Raw genomic sequence first — 16,887 nt, forward strand, 5'->3', positions numbered from 1 at the left:
CAGCCAGCAGGGAAGGGCCAGGCTGGACATTGGGGCTGGGAGCAGCCTGGGACAGTGGGAGGTGTCCCTGCCATGGCAGGGCTGGCACTGGGTGGGCTCTGAGGTCCCTTCCAACCCAAACCCTTCCATGATCCTGGGGTAGATGGGGAAGGGGCTGGGGGGGATCCCTATCGGGTCCTGGACCCCCACACCCCATGGGACCCCCAGCCTGTGGCAGCCCCTGGGTGCGAGCTCAGGGCTGGGTCTCTGGAGGCCTTTCCCTGGAGCGAGGAGGTAAAAATCCCCAGTTATTCCCTGCTTGGGTTTTTCCCCTGTGTCACCTGGAGGCTGCAGTGGTGGGAAGTGTTAGAGGAACAGCTCCAGGAGTGAAGGTTTGTCTGCCTGCAAACTGACATCTTGCTCTAGGAACAAACAGAGGTTGTAGAAGCTCTGATTTTCTTTTCAACACACATTTCCAGCAGGATACTCTCTTGAAAGATGTACAGTCTCCTGAATATGTGGGTGTATATAAGCGCATAGAGGCCTTGCCCCACTCACTTCCACTCTGATGACTGATGCCAGCTTTTATTCCCTTTAGCATTCCAAGCAATCACCCAAGGAGTCACAAATAATAGAAAAACATCAGGCCCCAAAAGTGATCTCACTTATCCCATCGGAGAAATCCCTTTCCTTTGTGCATTGCTTTATCTGCTCTGAAAAAAACTGCCTTAAAATGAGGCAGAAAAACCAAGTGGCTTTGGGCTTATCTCAAAGTGCATTATTGATAATTACAGGGTTTCTGTTCCAGCCCGAGCTGTCCTGGCTGAGGATGAATTTGTTGTGAAGGGAAGCAGGAGCTGGAACTCCCCCCTGCTCCATGCTGGCAGAGCAGCACAAAATTCCGTGGAATGTGTTCAGAATTCCAGCAGCAGAGTGAGTCCCAGCAGCAGGGGAGGAGCAGTTAAAGTGATTTATCCATGGCCATCGAGGATGCAGTTTGACAGCTCAACCCACGAGCTGGGGAAGCTGCAGTTGGAATAAATGGAAATGAGAATGAATAAATAGTGTTTTACAGGGGAAGCAAATGGACAATGGGGAAGGACCTCGGGCTTTTAAACCCTGCCTGCAGGAGTATCACTTCCACCTCCCACAGCTCCCATAAGATTCTTATGCCAAATCAAGCAATATTTTTGTCATCTTAGGAAAATAACGTTGAAAGTGCCCATGGGCTCTGTACCTGCTGCCAGCACCGTGTGTTACACTGCCACAGACCTCCACAGGTCTGGCAGCCCTCAGCCCACTGCAGCTCTAAACAGCCCTGCTCAAATATTAACTGACACCTCTCCTGAAAAATAAAAAAAAAAGCTGTTTTCCCCAAATTGTTCAAAATCCAGGCATGACTGGATCCCCACCAATTCCCATATTGCCACTGTCACCTCCCCGTGCTGTCAGCTCACTTAAAAAACCAAAGTCAATAAAGATGAAACTACTTAAGGAGCAGGAGGCTTTTCCTTTGCTAATATGCTCTGCCTTTAAAGCAAACATAATTTTACAGCATCTTTAAATATTAACACATTTGGAGTGTTTGTTCCACGCTGAGCACAGTCAGCAGAGACAAGCTGAAGCACGAGGAAAGGATTTATTGGGGGCTTTTTCTCTGGCAGAGGTTTATTCCCTCTGCCCCATTCTGCTGACAGCAGCTTCCATGGAAAACGTGGATATTGAGCATTTATTGCGTCCAAGGAAAACTGAACGTGGCACTCAGGGCTCTGGGCTGGTGACAAGGTGGGGATGGGGCACAGCTTGGACTTGGTGACCCTGGAGGGCTTTTCCAACCCCAGTGATCCTGGCATCACATGAATTTACTTGCAACACTCCCTGGATCCAAATTCCTCCCCTAAATCCAAGTGAAATGACTGCAAACCAGGCACCACCCACTCACCTTCCCACCTGTGCTCCTTCTTGGCTCCCTTTCTCTCTTTCCTGAGCTTTTTATAGCAATGGGGTTAATGAAGGCACCAGCAGCAGCTCAGGAGCCCAGCCCCAGCCCCGTGGCAGCCCTGGCAGAGGGATTGAGCTGAGGGGACACTGCTGATGCCATTAACGGAGTTCATCGGTGATGGAAGGCTGGGGGAGGATGTAAACACTTGTTTGATCCCCTCCTCGCACTCATCCACCCCACATAAACCCACAGCAAGAGGGAAACGTGCCCTGAGAGACAGAGAACAAACCCCAAAGTGGGACAGAAGAGTTCCCTGTGCAGGAGTGGCAGTTCCCAGTTCCAGCCCAGCAAAGCCCTGACAGTGACTGATGGGAGATAACTCAATAAAGATCCTACATTTTTTGTAAACTAATGGGTTTCATTAGGCTAAAAGGCATCATTCATGCCAGGTAATTTATATTGCACAGGTAATTTAGGTAATTACCTCAACAACGAGGTAATTTATATTACACAGCAAACTTGCTGCACTCCCCCCCCCGATGGATTTGCTGTTGTTATCCTTTGTTAAACGACACTGAACCTTCCCATAAAACCTGGAATGGAGGCTTTGATGGGCTTTGTGTATTTTCACATGGAAAACAGCTCCTGGGCAGGAGTTGTAAGCCTTGCACTGGTATTCTACTGGGTCTTATTATTTTCGGGAGAGGATTTATGGGATTGCTTGTAGCAGGTAAAAGCTGCTCTATGCAAACATTCCCTGCAGCTTTCTGAGGAGGGATCTCCTCCTGTTCCTAAGGTCAGCTGCTCCAGAGTTTGGAGCTTGGGCAAGGGCAACCAGGCAGGGCCAGAGCCCAGAACAGGCACCTCCTCCCAGTCCCAAAATCCCAGTGCTGGGCTGGACTCCATGATCTTGGAGGTCTTTGCTCATTAACACTCCTGATTTTTGCTGCAGCTGAAGTGTTTTGGTATCTATCAAAATGTCCTTGCCTGACAAAAGAAAGCTAAAAAATTCTCCCTGGCCTCCTTAACAAGCCCAAAAGATTCGGGAAACAGGATGGGAAAGAGCCAAAGGCGAAATAGAAATAGGATTGCTTGTTCTGAAGGAAGTCCTTGAATGCCACTCTGCTGGCTTTGGGCCACGAGGTGCCACAGAAGGGCCACCACAGCCACCTCCTCCCCCCTTGTCACAGCACCCCGGGGAGCAGAGCTGGAGCTGGGCTGGTTTGGGTTCCCCATCCCATCCAACCCTTCCCATGGATCAAAGCCCAGCACGGAGCTGTGTGTGAGCACAGAGAAAGGGAAGGTGTCTGCCCACACCCAGGGGGCATTTGGGACACAGAGTCTGAGCCCCTGCAGCCAAAAAACCCAAGTTAAAAAGGAACCTGTCCCTCGTGACAAGCTGCCAGTTTGTGTCTGATGAGTGCTGAGGAGCTGAGCCCTGCTTCCTGACAGCTTCCAAATTAAACTTTGGGCTGCTTAGGAGGCTGCCAGTCAATAAATCCAAGTGGTTTAGAGGTCCAAGGCTGTTCCTCCTGCCTGTTAGACAGGATGGGTGATTTGGTCTCTGGGAATCTGGAAGCACCAACCCCTTTGGCTTTCCCTGTTTCTGGATCATGTTTATGTGGCTACTGAGGGAGATTCTGTGCTTTAAAAAGAACTCAGGGACTGGTTTTTGCTTGGGCTGAAATAACTCTGATTCCTGCCCCCACCCAGGATGAGAACAGGGCAGGAATTCATGGGTGAGTCCCCCTTACCTGGGGTACCTCCCCCACAGGAATGGTGCTGCAGAGACCTTGGAACAAAACAAATCAGGAACACCTGGGCAACTACAGGGAATGTCCTGTGCAGCAGGATCACAGGATCATGGAATGACCAGGGTGGAAAAGCCCTCCCAGCCCATCGAGTCCAAGCTGTGCCCCATCCCCAGCCCAGAGCCCTGAGTGCCACCTCCAGGAATTCCTGGGACACCTCCAGGGATGGGCACTCCAGACCTCCCTGGGCAGCCCCTGCCAAGGCCTGAGCACCCTTTCCATGGGGAAATTCCTGCTGCTGTCCACCCTGAGCCTGCCCTGGCACAGCCTGAGGCCGTTCCCTCTCCTCCTGTCCCTGTTCCCTGGGAGCAGAGCCCGACCCCCCCGGCTGCCCCCTCCTGTCAGGGACTTGTGCAGAGCCACAAGGTCCCCCCTGAGCCTCCTTTGCTCCAGCCTGAGCCCCTTTCCAGCTCTTCCCAGCCGCTCCTGGGGCTCCAGCCCCTTCCCAGCTCCATTCCTGTGAGTGCCCAGGAGAATTAAAAAATGATTAAAATTAAGTATAATTAATTAGTATTTTTAAATGAAAAATAACACTCTCAAAAGCACTTCAGAACTAAACCCCAAGGATATCTGAGCAGTGCCTTTCTGACCTGCTTGAGTGCAGTCTAAATCTCAGCTTTGGTGTCTCTCCCTATTTACAGGTACAGCTGGCTCAGTGGATTTCCTCAGCCTGAACAATTCTTGTTACAGCAGATTAATAAAGACATTTTCTAAATCAGTCGTGAGACAAATGACAAGAAAACTCCCCAAATTAGGCTTAATAAAAAAGTCTGAGCCATAATGAGGGCATTTGGGGATTCCCTGTGCCAGCTCCAGGGCTCTTCCCAAAGATTACCTTATCAGGCACTTCCACGCACTTTGTGAGGTTCTTCTCACCCAAGCTGAGACACTTTTGGTTGGAACTGACCTGTGGTTCCAATTTGAATAAGTAAATTGAATAAAAGCACTTCAGCAGAGCCTCAACAGAGAGGCAGCAATAAATCCCAGGTTTTTCTGATCAGCACAAAAAGGCAACAGAGGGAGGGATGAGGGGAATATCCCCATTCCCAGGCAAAAAATCAATGTCTGGAAAGAGCTGTAGCATGTCTTTGACAGTTCTGATGACACGACAGAACAGCTCTGACTGTGCCTGGATCCAGCCCTCAGCTCTCAACCCAGTGCTGAGGCTCTGAAATTGGATAACGAGGCCACAGTTTCCCTGGAAGTTACGGGGAAATTGAGACTGTGAGACAATTATGTCATTTTTGATAAGGCTAATTGACATTTCAGAGCAGGACCTAACTAAGACTGGAGTTAAAGCTTTAGAAAGTGATAGAAAATAGTTAAAATGTGGCTTAAAAAAAGAATCAGTGATATTCAATAAGTTCCACAGCAAACTGGGGTGTTTGGAGCTGTTATTTTATATGGAATATACAAAAAGTACATACAATCCCTTCCCAATATCCCACCGACCCCTGCCCTCTGGATGCCCTATGAAGAGCAGCTGCAGCACAAACTGACCGTGTGTTACTTACATTGACCATAAATTGTGTATTAATTCAATAAAAGGGATTTAACCTAAGTTCTTATAATGCAGCAATACTGAATGTGATTTCCCTTTGTAAAATCCTCTTTAAATCCTATTTAAATCCTATTTATCTGAACTTTTTGTAGGAAATATGCAGCCAGGTGAAGGCTCCTGGCTGTGTACATTGATATTTCCCCACAAGCACCTCACATCCGACAGCTGTGCTGCCTCATCCAGGATTTCCATAATAATCACTGGATTCCTTGGAGCGTGCCACAGATCTGAGCAGACAGATATTCACCGGGCCTGGAAATTCAGGAGGATGAACCTGCTCATTTTAATCTCCAGAAAGAGAAACACCACATGCAACCACCCTGCTTGGAAACAAACCCAAGAGGTTTTCTTTACTCAGGGGAAACAACGCAGTGATGAGGACAGGAATCCATCACTTTGCTTGGAACAAATTTTATCATCCTGCAGGAAGTGAAGGCACCCCAAAGAGTGTGTTGGTAGATGAAGAAGAACATGGTTTGTGTGAGTGTTCCTTTAAAATCCTTCACTCAGAAATGGGGAAAATCCAAAGTTCTGAGGAGTCCTGAGTACAGCAAAAGCTGAGGAAAAAAGGATCTGGATTTACCTGATGTGAATTTTGGTAGCTGTAAGAGTCAGCTGGTATCACAAAAAATGGATGAAGTGTTGCACCCCTGGCCCTGGAATGAAATGTTAATAAAGGGATTTCTTTTTCCACACCTCCCCCCCTGTTTTCCTGTTACCTGGTGGCTTTGTTCCCGCTCCGCTGGGGCTTCCCAGCTCAGCCCCAGCTCTCCAGGCTGGCTTTTGATGTGGTGCTCCAGCAGCCTCCGGGAGATGTCAGGATCTTGAAAGAGAAATAAATTCTGCTGTGTGAAAGGCACTGCTGCTGGAGGGCTGGAAACTCCAGTGACTCCAGGACCTCCTGAACACTCCGAAAAGGACTATTTATTTATGGATGCAAAGCAACTTCCAGGGCTCTCCACTGCTTTGTGTTCCCTCTTTTCCCTGCTCACTGAGCTGGGATGGCACCTCCTGACACATCTCTAATGACCAGGCAGGAATCACACAATGTATGTAAAGGTAAATTCACACCCCCACATCACCCAGTGATGTCTGCAGGGATTCTCCAAGGATTCCAACCAGTTTCCAGTCGGGAGCTGGGGAGCAGAACGAGGCCACCCACCAGTGGTGCTTGAGGGAATGAAGTGGAGAGGGGAAAAGGAAACCCTGCAATAAAAAAAAGTGCTGTTTGTAAGAAAATCAACCATTATTCCTGATTATTATTGGGAACGCTGCACGTCTGAACTGGCACAGTGGTTGTCTGTACCCACCTCAGAAGGTGCCCCTGAGCCTCCTTTTGTCCAGGCTGAGCCCCCCCAGCTCCCTCAGCCACTCCTGGGGCTCAGTGATGAGGAGAGACACGGTGTCATTGTGGTGAGACACTGTGGTGTCATTGCCTGCAGGTGCCATCCAACTCCACCCCGTGCCAGGAGGAGCTCCAGGAAGAGCTGGAGATGCAGAGCTGCAGAGAATGCACCTGCAGAAAAGGGGAGAGGATAAAACAAGGTCAGCTTGGAAAGCTGCTCTGTGGAAGGTGTCCCTGCCCAAGGCAGGGGGTGGGATGGGATGGGATGGGATGGGATGGGATGGGATGGGATGGGATGGGATGGGATGGGATGGGATGGGATGGGATGGGATGGGATGGGATGGGATGGGATGGGATGGGATGGGATGGGATGGGATGGGCTTTAAGGCCCTTTCCAGCCCAGTCCAGTCTGGGATTCTGGCACATGTCCCAAAAGCCCCTCCTGCTCCATCCATCCCTGAGCTCAGAGCCAGCCCAGCCCTCAGCCAGGTCTGAGCAGAGCTGGGCCTGTTTCCAATCTGTGTCCAGCAGGAACCCTGTGATTTCCTCAGCTGGTACAAATGGGATGAGCAGCGAATCCCCTTCGCAGCCTCCTGTCCCCGCTCTCAGCACCGTGGGAAGCCCCTCTAATATATTCAGTTAGTAAGGCCCGATTTAGCAGGGGACTTGTGCTTTGTAAGCCTGAAAAAACAGCAGCACAGAGCTTGTTTATGAGGAGGATAAACAGGAATTGAGAGTGCTCTTGTAATGTTTGGATCGAGTTCTCCTGAATAAAAGGGGAAAAGCAATTTATTGTTGTTTGCTCTGTAACCAGCCTGAGCTCTTCTCCAGGGAAACCAATTAGGCCTTTTCATCTGTTTAAAGAGGGGACTGGGGGAGTTGTGTGGTCCATAAAAATTCAGCTTCCTGGTTGTCCTTCTGCTCCTGCAGGTCCCCTTTTCCAGGGGAACCCATGCAGGGAATTTCAGGGGCTTGTACTAAAGAAAATATTCCCGGACTCCTCTCAAGTTGCCTTCTCCAAGGTCCATCTTCCTTCTCCTTCAGGTCATGAGGCCACCCTGGCGAGATTCTGCTCCATGAAATATGGTAATGCTACAGACAGTCGGGGTGTAATTAGTGCTGGGCAGGAGCAGGTTAATACTCACAGGTAATGAATGGGAGGGCTGTAATTAGTGCTGGGCAGGAGCAGGTTAATCCACACCACTCTCCTGGTGAGAGATAAAGATGATTGGTGGCTCCTATCACTCATCCCACTGTCCCTCTCCATGCTGCTGTTCCAAACCAGTCCCACTCCTCTGCATTTCAGCCTCTGCATCCTCTGACATTTATCTTTCAGCTCCTGCTCTGGACTGGTGCTCTTTTTATTTATTCCATCTGATATTCTCAAATCAAGCAGTGGATCTTCAAAAGAAATCCTCGATCAAAGTGCAGCTCCAACTGGGCCTGGCTCTGGCCAGGTTAAACCCATGACTTTCCCTCTCTGATGAGAACATGATCATGGAGTATTTCACTCTCAGGCTCTGAAGGAAATTCTGGTGATTGATAATTTTCCATTTCATTCCCATTCCCTCTCATCTCCTTGGACTAAAGTGAAACATTCTTCTTTTTTAAGAGAGCCTGCTTTGATGTTGCTGGGAACTTTGGGTTCAGCTAATTTGGAAAGATTTAATATTTATATTTCCTGCTGTTATCCCTGGCATGGAGATACCTGCACTGGCAGCACTGGAATAATGGGGTGGTGATTCTGTGCCAGCACACGAACAAGTCTGGGACATTTTGGGAAGATGGAAGGAAGTGGGAAAAAGCTTCAAAAGGCACTGAGATGCGGCAGCATCATCATGTCCAGCATGGTGTGCTCATAAACAGACATTTGGGAGGGTTTTAGGAAGTTTGGTAGCCACAGCCAGGGATCATTGCTGTGCATTAAATTATCATTGTAATAAGGAAAAACTCCAGGAAAGCTTCGACTCAGGAATAATTTCTTCAGGTCAGGCCTTGGCAGGGGCTGCCCAGGGAGGTTTGGAGTGCCCATCCCTGGAGGTGTCCAAGGAAGGCCTGGAGGTGGCACTCAGAGCTCTGGGCTGGGGACAAGGTGGGGATGGGGCACAGCTTGGGCTCGGTGGGCTGGGAGGGCTTTTCCAACCTCAGGGATTCCTCAATGATTCTGGGATCTCCGGCTCCTGGGATGGGGGTCAGTGTTTGCAGTGCCTTGAAGGAGACCTGGGTGCATTCAGAGCTGAACCTCTCCAGAAGCAAACACCTTTTCTGGAGCAGTTTGGCTCTAAGAGTTTAGGCCTGAAAACACACAAAATAAGTGCAGGTTTGGAGCCTGGAGAAATCACTGGATAAAACAACCCTGTGAGGAAAAAGCAGATATCAAATGTGTTCCATGTGGAGATTTACACTGCGTGTGCTCCCTGATTAAAGCACAATTATTGCAGTTTCTGGAGCATAAACACTCCCACGACACCACTTCCAGGGAAGGCACAGAGTCCCCGTGGGAACCCAGAGCACTCCAGGCACCTTTCCCTGGTGCCGTATCCCAGACCCCAAATCATTCCTTGTGCTCAGAGATGGCATCAGTGGGAGAGGGGTAACCTCACCTTGCACCGCTGGGCCAGGTTTGATCTGCCATCCTTCATGGTGGAGAAAAACTGGAACCTGTCAGCTGTCTCCATCCTGAATGCTGGCTGACTGGAAAGCACTCGGAGACAAATCCCATCTGGATTTTTCCAGTAGAGTGCATTAAAAAACGGACACAGCAGCCAGGCAGGACTGGTGGTGCTAAAGATTCTCCGTGTGACAGGCACTGCTTGAGAGCAGAAAGCCCAGGAGAGGAGGGTTCTGGAGAGGATTTCTCCACAGGATGCTCCTTCCTGCATTTTCCCCTCTGGTTCCAGCATGGATAAGAGCCTATCTGTCTGTGCCACCTGGGAGAGGAGCACTGCCACCACCCCAGGAGTGCTGATAAGAGAATCCTGTTACATTTCGGAATTGCTGGGAGAGGAGTTTCTACTCAAAGGGTCAGGAGTTTTCCAGTCAAAATAGCCTCTGATAACAAGGAGAAAATTGGAGTAAGCCAATATATCTTGTTGCTACACAGCCCTTCACTGAACTGCCCATATTTCCATCTGCTCAATGTGATGGATTTATTTCCCGAGCTTTGAGGGCATTGAGAATTTGTATTGAGTTTTTATTTGGAGTCATTTATACAGCCCAGTGACAGCCTAATGGGAATCGGTGTGAGTGGAACAGGATCATGGAATCACAGAAGGGTTGGGGCTGGGAGGGGCCTCAGAGCCCTGGACTGGTGACAGGGACCAGCTTTGATGAACAAACCCTCCTCTGTCCCTGATTTCCTGATCTGAACCTGCCCAGCTCCTGCAGCGGGATGGAACCCTGAGCTGTGTGGTTGTGTCTGAGGGAGGATTCCTGCAAAGGAGCTTGTGCCCAGGCACAGGAAATACAGGAATTTCAGCAGGGTTTCTCCAGATTCCCAGACACAGACAGCTCCAGGGAGCTCAGAGGGGGAAAGCAGCAGTTTATGTTCTGGGAATGTGCTGGGAGCCCCTCATGAAGCACTTGCAAAGCAGCTGCTGGTGGGCACGGGCAGCCTGGCTGGACAAGGAGCTCTGCAGAGAAACCTCACTCCTTCTCCTCAGACTATGGGATGAGGACAAGTGATGGGAATTTCAGGCCTTCCCCACAGAAAACACAATATTTGCCTTCAGAATTGAAAAGCCCAAAGCAACCCAAGCTGCAGGGAGCAGCTTTTCAGTGCCCTCGTCCTCCAGCACCTGCCCGGGAGGAGCTGGGCAGCAAACACAGAGCAAATTAATTCTGGGCACATTGCAAAGGAAAGATCAGCCAACAACCTTTCTGTGGTGACAGATTCTGCCATTGCAGGGGTGCAGGAGAAGAACAGCAATGCAGGTCTTTGTTTCTCTACAGCAGGAGAAGGGGCCAGCTCATCATCCATCTTCTCCATCCTAATCCTCATCATCCATCTTCTCCATCCTAATCTGAGCAGCAGCTGCCTGTCCTGCCCACCCCGAGGTCAGCAGTGGAAATTCCATCAGCTGGAGCCAGTTTGGAACAAACTCTGCCACCCAGGGCCCAAAGGCACACGGGAAACTCAGCCTGGGCAGGCAAAAGGGCCCTTGAACCAGGAAGGATGGGGAAGGAAACAGCAGCATTTATCCCTGCTGCCTGAGGTGTGGAGGAATCCGGAAAATTTATGAGCAACACGGATTAATCTTGGAAACTTTAAAGTTCAAGTCATTATTATTGTTCTTTTGGTGAGGTTCACGTGTTTCTTTGCAGAGCAGCTGAATTCCTGTCCAAGGTTTGCCCCGCGGCAGCACAAAGCTGGTCCAGCCCAGCTCTGACCATCAATAACGCTCCTCCCGTCACTCTGCTGCAGCAGACAAAGCTCTGCTCGAACTCAGATCACAATGAAAACGCAGAGATCACAAAACCTGGCCAGAAACCTGACCAGTGGCTCAGGCAGCAGCTCTGAAATACGGAGCTCTGCTCTGCACACAGCTGGGAATCGCTCCCAGGACACCCGGGGCTGCTGAATGGGAACTCTGTGAGTCCATGAAGAGGAGCACGGTGAGCACACCTGAATTCCAGCCCACGGCTGAATTCCAGCCCACAGCCCTGGCACGGAGGGAGGCAGCTCAGCTAAAATGTGGGTAGGAGAGGGAAGGGAAACCAGACCATGATCGAGATGTACGGCAGCCTTAATTCCAAGTTTGGAAAAATAAATTTAAGCTAATTTGCTAAAGATCGTTTAATGGCTTGGGAAATTAGTTTTCCTGAATTAAGACATTATTGAATCCTTGTGTTTATGAGTTTGGGAACCTGACAAAGCCCAAAGCTCAATGCCTGAGCTTTTTCTGCCTTCCTACTGCAAATTACACAGCGTTGTAAAGGGCTGAGTGTGAACTGCGCTGGGACAGCCTCTCTTTGTCACCAAAACTGCCCCAAAAAGGTGGGGTGGGGGCTGTGGGTTGGGATGGAACCTCCCACCAGTGAGGGCAGGGCTCAGGCTGGGCACAAGCCCAAAGGGGGACGGTGGGGGACTCTTCTTTGGAGGCAAAACCACGAGGCTGCTCCTGGCTGGATGTGGTGGTCCCAGAATCCCAGACTGGGTTAGTCTGGAAGGGACCCAGCTCCCTCAGCCTGTCCGAGGCACGGAGATGCTCCAGGCCTTCAGCATCCTAAAGGTCTTTTCCAACCCAAGTTATCCTGTTATTCTATGATTATCTTCTAGAATTTTCTTGACAATTCCATGTTTCCAGCCTGGTTTTTTTTCCCTGGATGGAGGGAATCAACACCTTGTGCAACCCCATAAACCCACCTGCATCCCATAGTTCTGGCTCCAGCTCCGAATTCCTCCTCCTCAGAAACCTCATTGCAGCTAAATGCTGGAGTGGCAAGGGTAATAAAAATAACTCCATAAAATGCATGAAGCATTTCCTTTTCCAAAGATCAGATTTTAAAGGAAAATACCCATTAATTCTGTGCTGTCTGGGCAGTGACACTGATGTGATTCACGGCTATTCAGCTGCACAAGGCTGAGCTCTGTTCTGTGGGAAACAAGATAAATCTTCCGATGAGCCACCAATGGCTGCATGATTAATCCTTGTTATCCTTGAATGGAATGCCAGTGGGTGGGAAGAGAAGAGGAATATCCCACAGAAGGGGAATGGGGAATCAGACAGACTCAGAAGTGTCCCAAGGTTAATTAAAGAGTTTCTTTCTCACGTCTCACATGAAATGTGATGTTCCAGGGCTGATGCTGGGGAACAGAAGCCATTCCCTGTGTCCTGTCTCTCCATGCCTTGTCCCCAGTCCCTCTCCAGCTCTCCTGGAGCCTCTTTAGGCCCTCCAAGGGGCTCTGAGCTCTCCCTGGAGCCTTCTCTTCCCCACATGAACACCCTCAGCTCTCCCAGCCTGGCTCCAGAGCAGAGGGACTCCAATTTTCCTGATTTCAATTTCAATTGGTGCACAATATTCTCTTTACTTGGGATGAGTTCCAAATGAAAAAAAAATAAAAAAATAAAAAAAAAGGAAGTCCAGGCCTGCCTGAGTGTTTGGTATCAGCCTGGAGTGTAACTGGAAGTGGGGAAGGTTTTATAGCAGCTCTTTCCTGCCGGATCACAAAAGAGCCCCTGCCTGCCCTGGGCTCTGATCATCAGCTTGGGCCGGGTTTGAGGAGTGCCCTGGCAGGAGAGATGGATCAACAGTGCCGGTGGGATGTGACTCCATGGGAACATTCCCTGAGAATTCTATCCCTGAAGGCCTTGGAAAGCTGCCCTGAAAGCTGCATGGACAGGCATTTCATCTGAAACTCCAGGCCTTTTACTCCTCCTCACTCACAAATCAAGGGCAAGGCAGGAGTGGCCAAGATTTTCTGTGGTTTAAATTTGTGCCTTTGCTGTGTGAGCTCTGGAGAGGTCTGAGTGAGGAAAGTACTGATGCCACGAATCCCTTGAAACCAGGCAAAGGTCAGGAAGAGCAAACTCGGGACACTCAGAAGGGACCAGTCCAGGTCACTGGGCAGGGCGGTGCTGGAGGAACCCAGCATGCCAAAGACACATCTGTATGAATTTTGGAAGATTCCTTGTAGGAATTAGACCTGGGAATCATTTTCAGGCTCATGTGCTCCCTGTGTGGCATTGCTGATTGCAAATACCAAGGATTGCATCCGACCTGGTGTAGAATCTTTGTCCCAGCCTAAATTTGTATTTTTCAAACCAGAGTGGCCTTGCCTGGAGAATGCACTGAGTATTTCTCAGAGCCTCAGAAGAGCGGGGCAGGCAGAAAGTTGCCATGATCAGTCAGGATATGAAAAATCAAAAAGATGGGATAGCTCTATTCAAGAGGACAAAAATCACAGGGGATTCTGTAGAGATTCATGGAATTACAAAGAGAAGAGCAAGAGACATCAAACCTGACACTTGATCTCTCTTGCTGGGTATAAAACACCAATTTCTAACACAGAACTGATTTTCCTTCTGACTTACTTTGACTGAAGAAAAAGCTTTCCACGGAGCAAAGCAGCATCGTGCAGTGAGCTATGCATGGAAAAGGACCTGACAGAACATCCTGGGAGCCCACAGGTGGTGCTGCCTCCTGCCTGCAGCCACTGCCCTCCCTGGGAATGTGCCAGGCCTGGGCCCGGGGCCGCTCTGGAGCAGGGCACCACGGAGGCTCCACAAGATCAAACAAATAAATAAATGCCATTAAACCATCCCCTGTTGTAGCCCTGGGAATGTCCCAGCCTGCTGGGCTGGGTTAAAGCAAACAAGGCACACAGACCTTCGTGCCACAGTCTAATTCTATGATTAACTAATTGGGTTTGGAAGGACTAATGCCAGCTAAGAGGCTTTTCTTCAGCACAGCCGAGTGGATGATCAGAGGAGATCAACACACAGAAATGTGTTTGCCAAACAGAGCTTGGCTGGGCTGCTGTACAGCCCAACAGGTTTAGGAGCTCCATGTTTGGGGAAGTCGCAGGAGCATCACAGGATGGAAAGAATAACCAAAAGGTTCTGCTTTGATCAGTTTTTATTTGGGAGGTGTCAGCAGCATCTGCCACACCTTCCCTACCCACTAAGGGGCCAGGAAATTTCAGCTCGTTCCTTGGACACCTCCAGGGGTGGGCACTCCAAACCTCCCTGGGCAGCCCCTGCCAAGGCCTGAGCACCCTTTCCATGGGGAAATTCCTGCTGAATTCAGCTCGGTGCAGCAAGGGGGAAAACATCCCTCAGGACACCTGGCAACACCCTGCCACACATTCCTTTATCCATGCCTTGGGAAATGATTCCCTTTCAGCCAAAAGAATGTGAAATCCAAATTAGTGCCCGTGCCCCAAACTGCCAGTGCATGAATTAGCATGAGTTAACCATCACTAAATCACATTCTGCTGTTTATTCCATTTTGCTCACGATGTCATTTTTCTCGCCATTACAGTCATGGAAATAAATGATTTCACTTCTGCAGCCCCAGTCCGGATAAAGCAGTGCTCTGGGAAGGATGGAATATTTATGTTAATCAGCTCCGTGCCTGCCCTGCCATTCCCAGCCCTGCTCGTTTGTTTGTGGTGCCACTGCTGATTACCCACTTTGGGAAGAGAGTGCTGCAATCACGGGGGGCAGGCAGCAGCTCCCTGCCACGGGGGGCTTGGATCAATCACCTGATCACAGCCTAAATCAATCTCCTGGATAAATTCCTGTAACTTTTCAGTTTGGGGCATTCATTAATTAATGTTACTGATTGCAAGGAGAGGCAGGTAGAGCTTGAATCAACATAAAGAAGCACCATGGACAGAGTGAATGCAGACCAGAACTGGGGCTGCTGGAAACACAAACTGAGGGGCTTTGGTGCCTCCTTATTCAGCACCCTCTGAAAAGGAAACCCTTCTCAGCCCCAGAGCCAGAGATCCCACACAGCCTGTTCATAACTCAGTGTTTTCCTGCTGCTTTGCTCACGCTGCTGCTTGGGTTGTTCAGTTTGTTATGGATTTCTTTGTGTTTTAAACCCACCTTGAGCAGAACATCCCCCAAGGAGTCTCCCAGCACGGAGCCAGACTGAGCCCTGGCTGGGTTTGGGGTCACACAAACAAACCCATCCTGCTGCTCCAGGGGCTGCTCCTCCCCAGGATCCTCCCAGCACAGTTACTGGGATGCTGTGTCCTGGAATGCAGGGCTGAGGAATTACAGGTGCTCGGGTACTGCCCAGGCACAGCACCTGGAGCTGCTCCCTCTGAAATGGGGTAATTTGGGGGGGTTGGTCACAACACCCTGTCACCCCACACCTCTGTGCCTCACCAGGAGAGTCCCAGAAGCACAGGATCACTTAGGAAAAGACCTAAAGATGATTGAATCCAGCTGCTCCCCAGCACTGCCCAGGCCACCACTGACCAATGTCCCCAGGTGCCACCTCCACAGGGCTGTGAAACCCCCCAGGGATGGGGACTCGCCCAGTTCCATTTTAATCAGAAAGCCCCAATTAACACCAAAGACCGAGGCCAATGCCCCACTGCCCATCTCACATCTGGATTTCCCTGCTCCTCCTCACCAACCTTTGGAGATCCCTCTTTCCACCTCTGCCACTGAGCAATATCCACCTGCTTCCCACAGGAACGAGGGGTTTGGGATCCCAGCTGCTTCCCACAGGAACAAGGGGTTGGGATCCCAGCTGCTTCCCACAGGAACAAGGGGTTGGGATCCCACTGCCCAGGGAGTTCCCCAGAGCCGAGCAGCCCTGGCTGCAGCCAGACCCCACCTTTGCCTCCAACACTTCCCAGCCTTTCCAGCTGCTGCAGCAGTGAGGGATTGAACAGACACAGGGAGGACTCAGTGCTTTCTATCAGCTGGAACAAAATAGGATTGGAGGCAGGCAGAGCTGATAATTAGAGAATAAACTCAGTCTCAATAACAAAGCCCAGCAACAGAAAGCCCCAGACAGATGAAGCTGGAATGAGAGAAGAGGTTGTTTCATCCTCTCATTCCTTTTATTCACAGAGGAGAAAATCGCTCTTTCCCTCAGAATTTTGGTTTTGGAGGAGTGGCCAGTGGGCAGAACAGATTCCTTTGTGCTCCCTGTGTCACCTGGACAGGCTGGAGGCTTGGAAAGGCCTCTCCAGGTGAGCTCCAACGGATGCAAAAGTGTAAAATATTTCCTACTCCAGTGTAAACCATGGATCCCAGTTCCAGCTGTGCCCAGCAGGAGCAGCCAGCTGGGAAAGCCCGTGCTGGAAGGAGGGCACAGCAGGATACAGCAGGGGAGGACCCCACCCCTCCTGCAGCCCTACAGTGCCCATTTCCCTCAGGTCCATGTGCTTTGGGCATCCTGGGCAATGAGCCAGAAACAGAATCCCAGAATGGTCTGGGTTGGGAGGGACATCGAACTCACCCAGTGCCACCCCTGCCGTGGGCAGGGACCCCTCCCACTATCCCAGGCTGCTCCAAGCCCCAACCAGCCTGGCCTTAAACTCTATTTTTTAAATATTTCAGATCTGTGTTTTTATCAAATTTGACTTTTCCATGCTCAGGTGGGACCTGCTCCATCCCCACGACTCCTCCCAGGGACCTCCCAGCGATTTCCTTCATCTCACACACAAAGCAACAGCCCCCAAGCATCTGCAAGAACGACCCAGCAGCACATTCAATAAAAGCTTTTCCTCAATTAGTGGCTTTCTCTCAATAATTTCTTGCCTTGTTTTGAATTAGGGACT

The 16,887-nt window shown here is 50.2% G+C and overlaps 1 long non-coding RNA gene across 1 annotated transcript; it reads right to left on the reverse strand.

The window, feature by feature from the left end:
* Positions 1 to 333: 333 nt before the first annotated feature.
* Positions 334 to 4,848, reverse strand: LOC138112891 (uncharacterized). The gene is made up of 3 exons (XR_011151900.1): positions 4,568 to 4,848; positions 1,217 to 1,324; positions 334 to 1,005 (listed from the first exon to the last, which is right to left on the reverse strand). It is a non-coding gene; the product is annotated as an uncharacterized lncRNA (long non-coding RNA).
* Positions 4,849 to 16,887: the final 12,039 nt, after the last annotated feature.

This window comes from Aphelocoma coerulescens, chromosome 6, assembly GCF_041296385.1.
Source record: "Aphelocoma coerulescens isolate FSJ_1873_10779 chromosome 6, UR_Acoe_1.0, whole genome shotgun sequence".
NCBI classification, from domain to species: domain Eukaryota; kingdom Metazoa; phylum Chordata; class Aves; order Passeriformes; family Corvidae; genus Aphelocoma; species Aphelocoma coerulescens.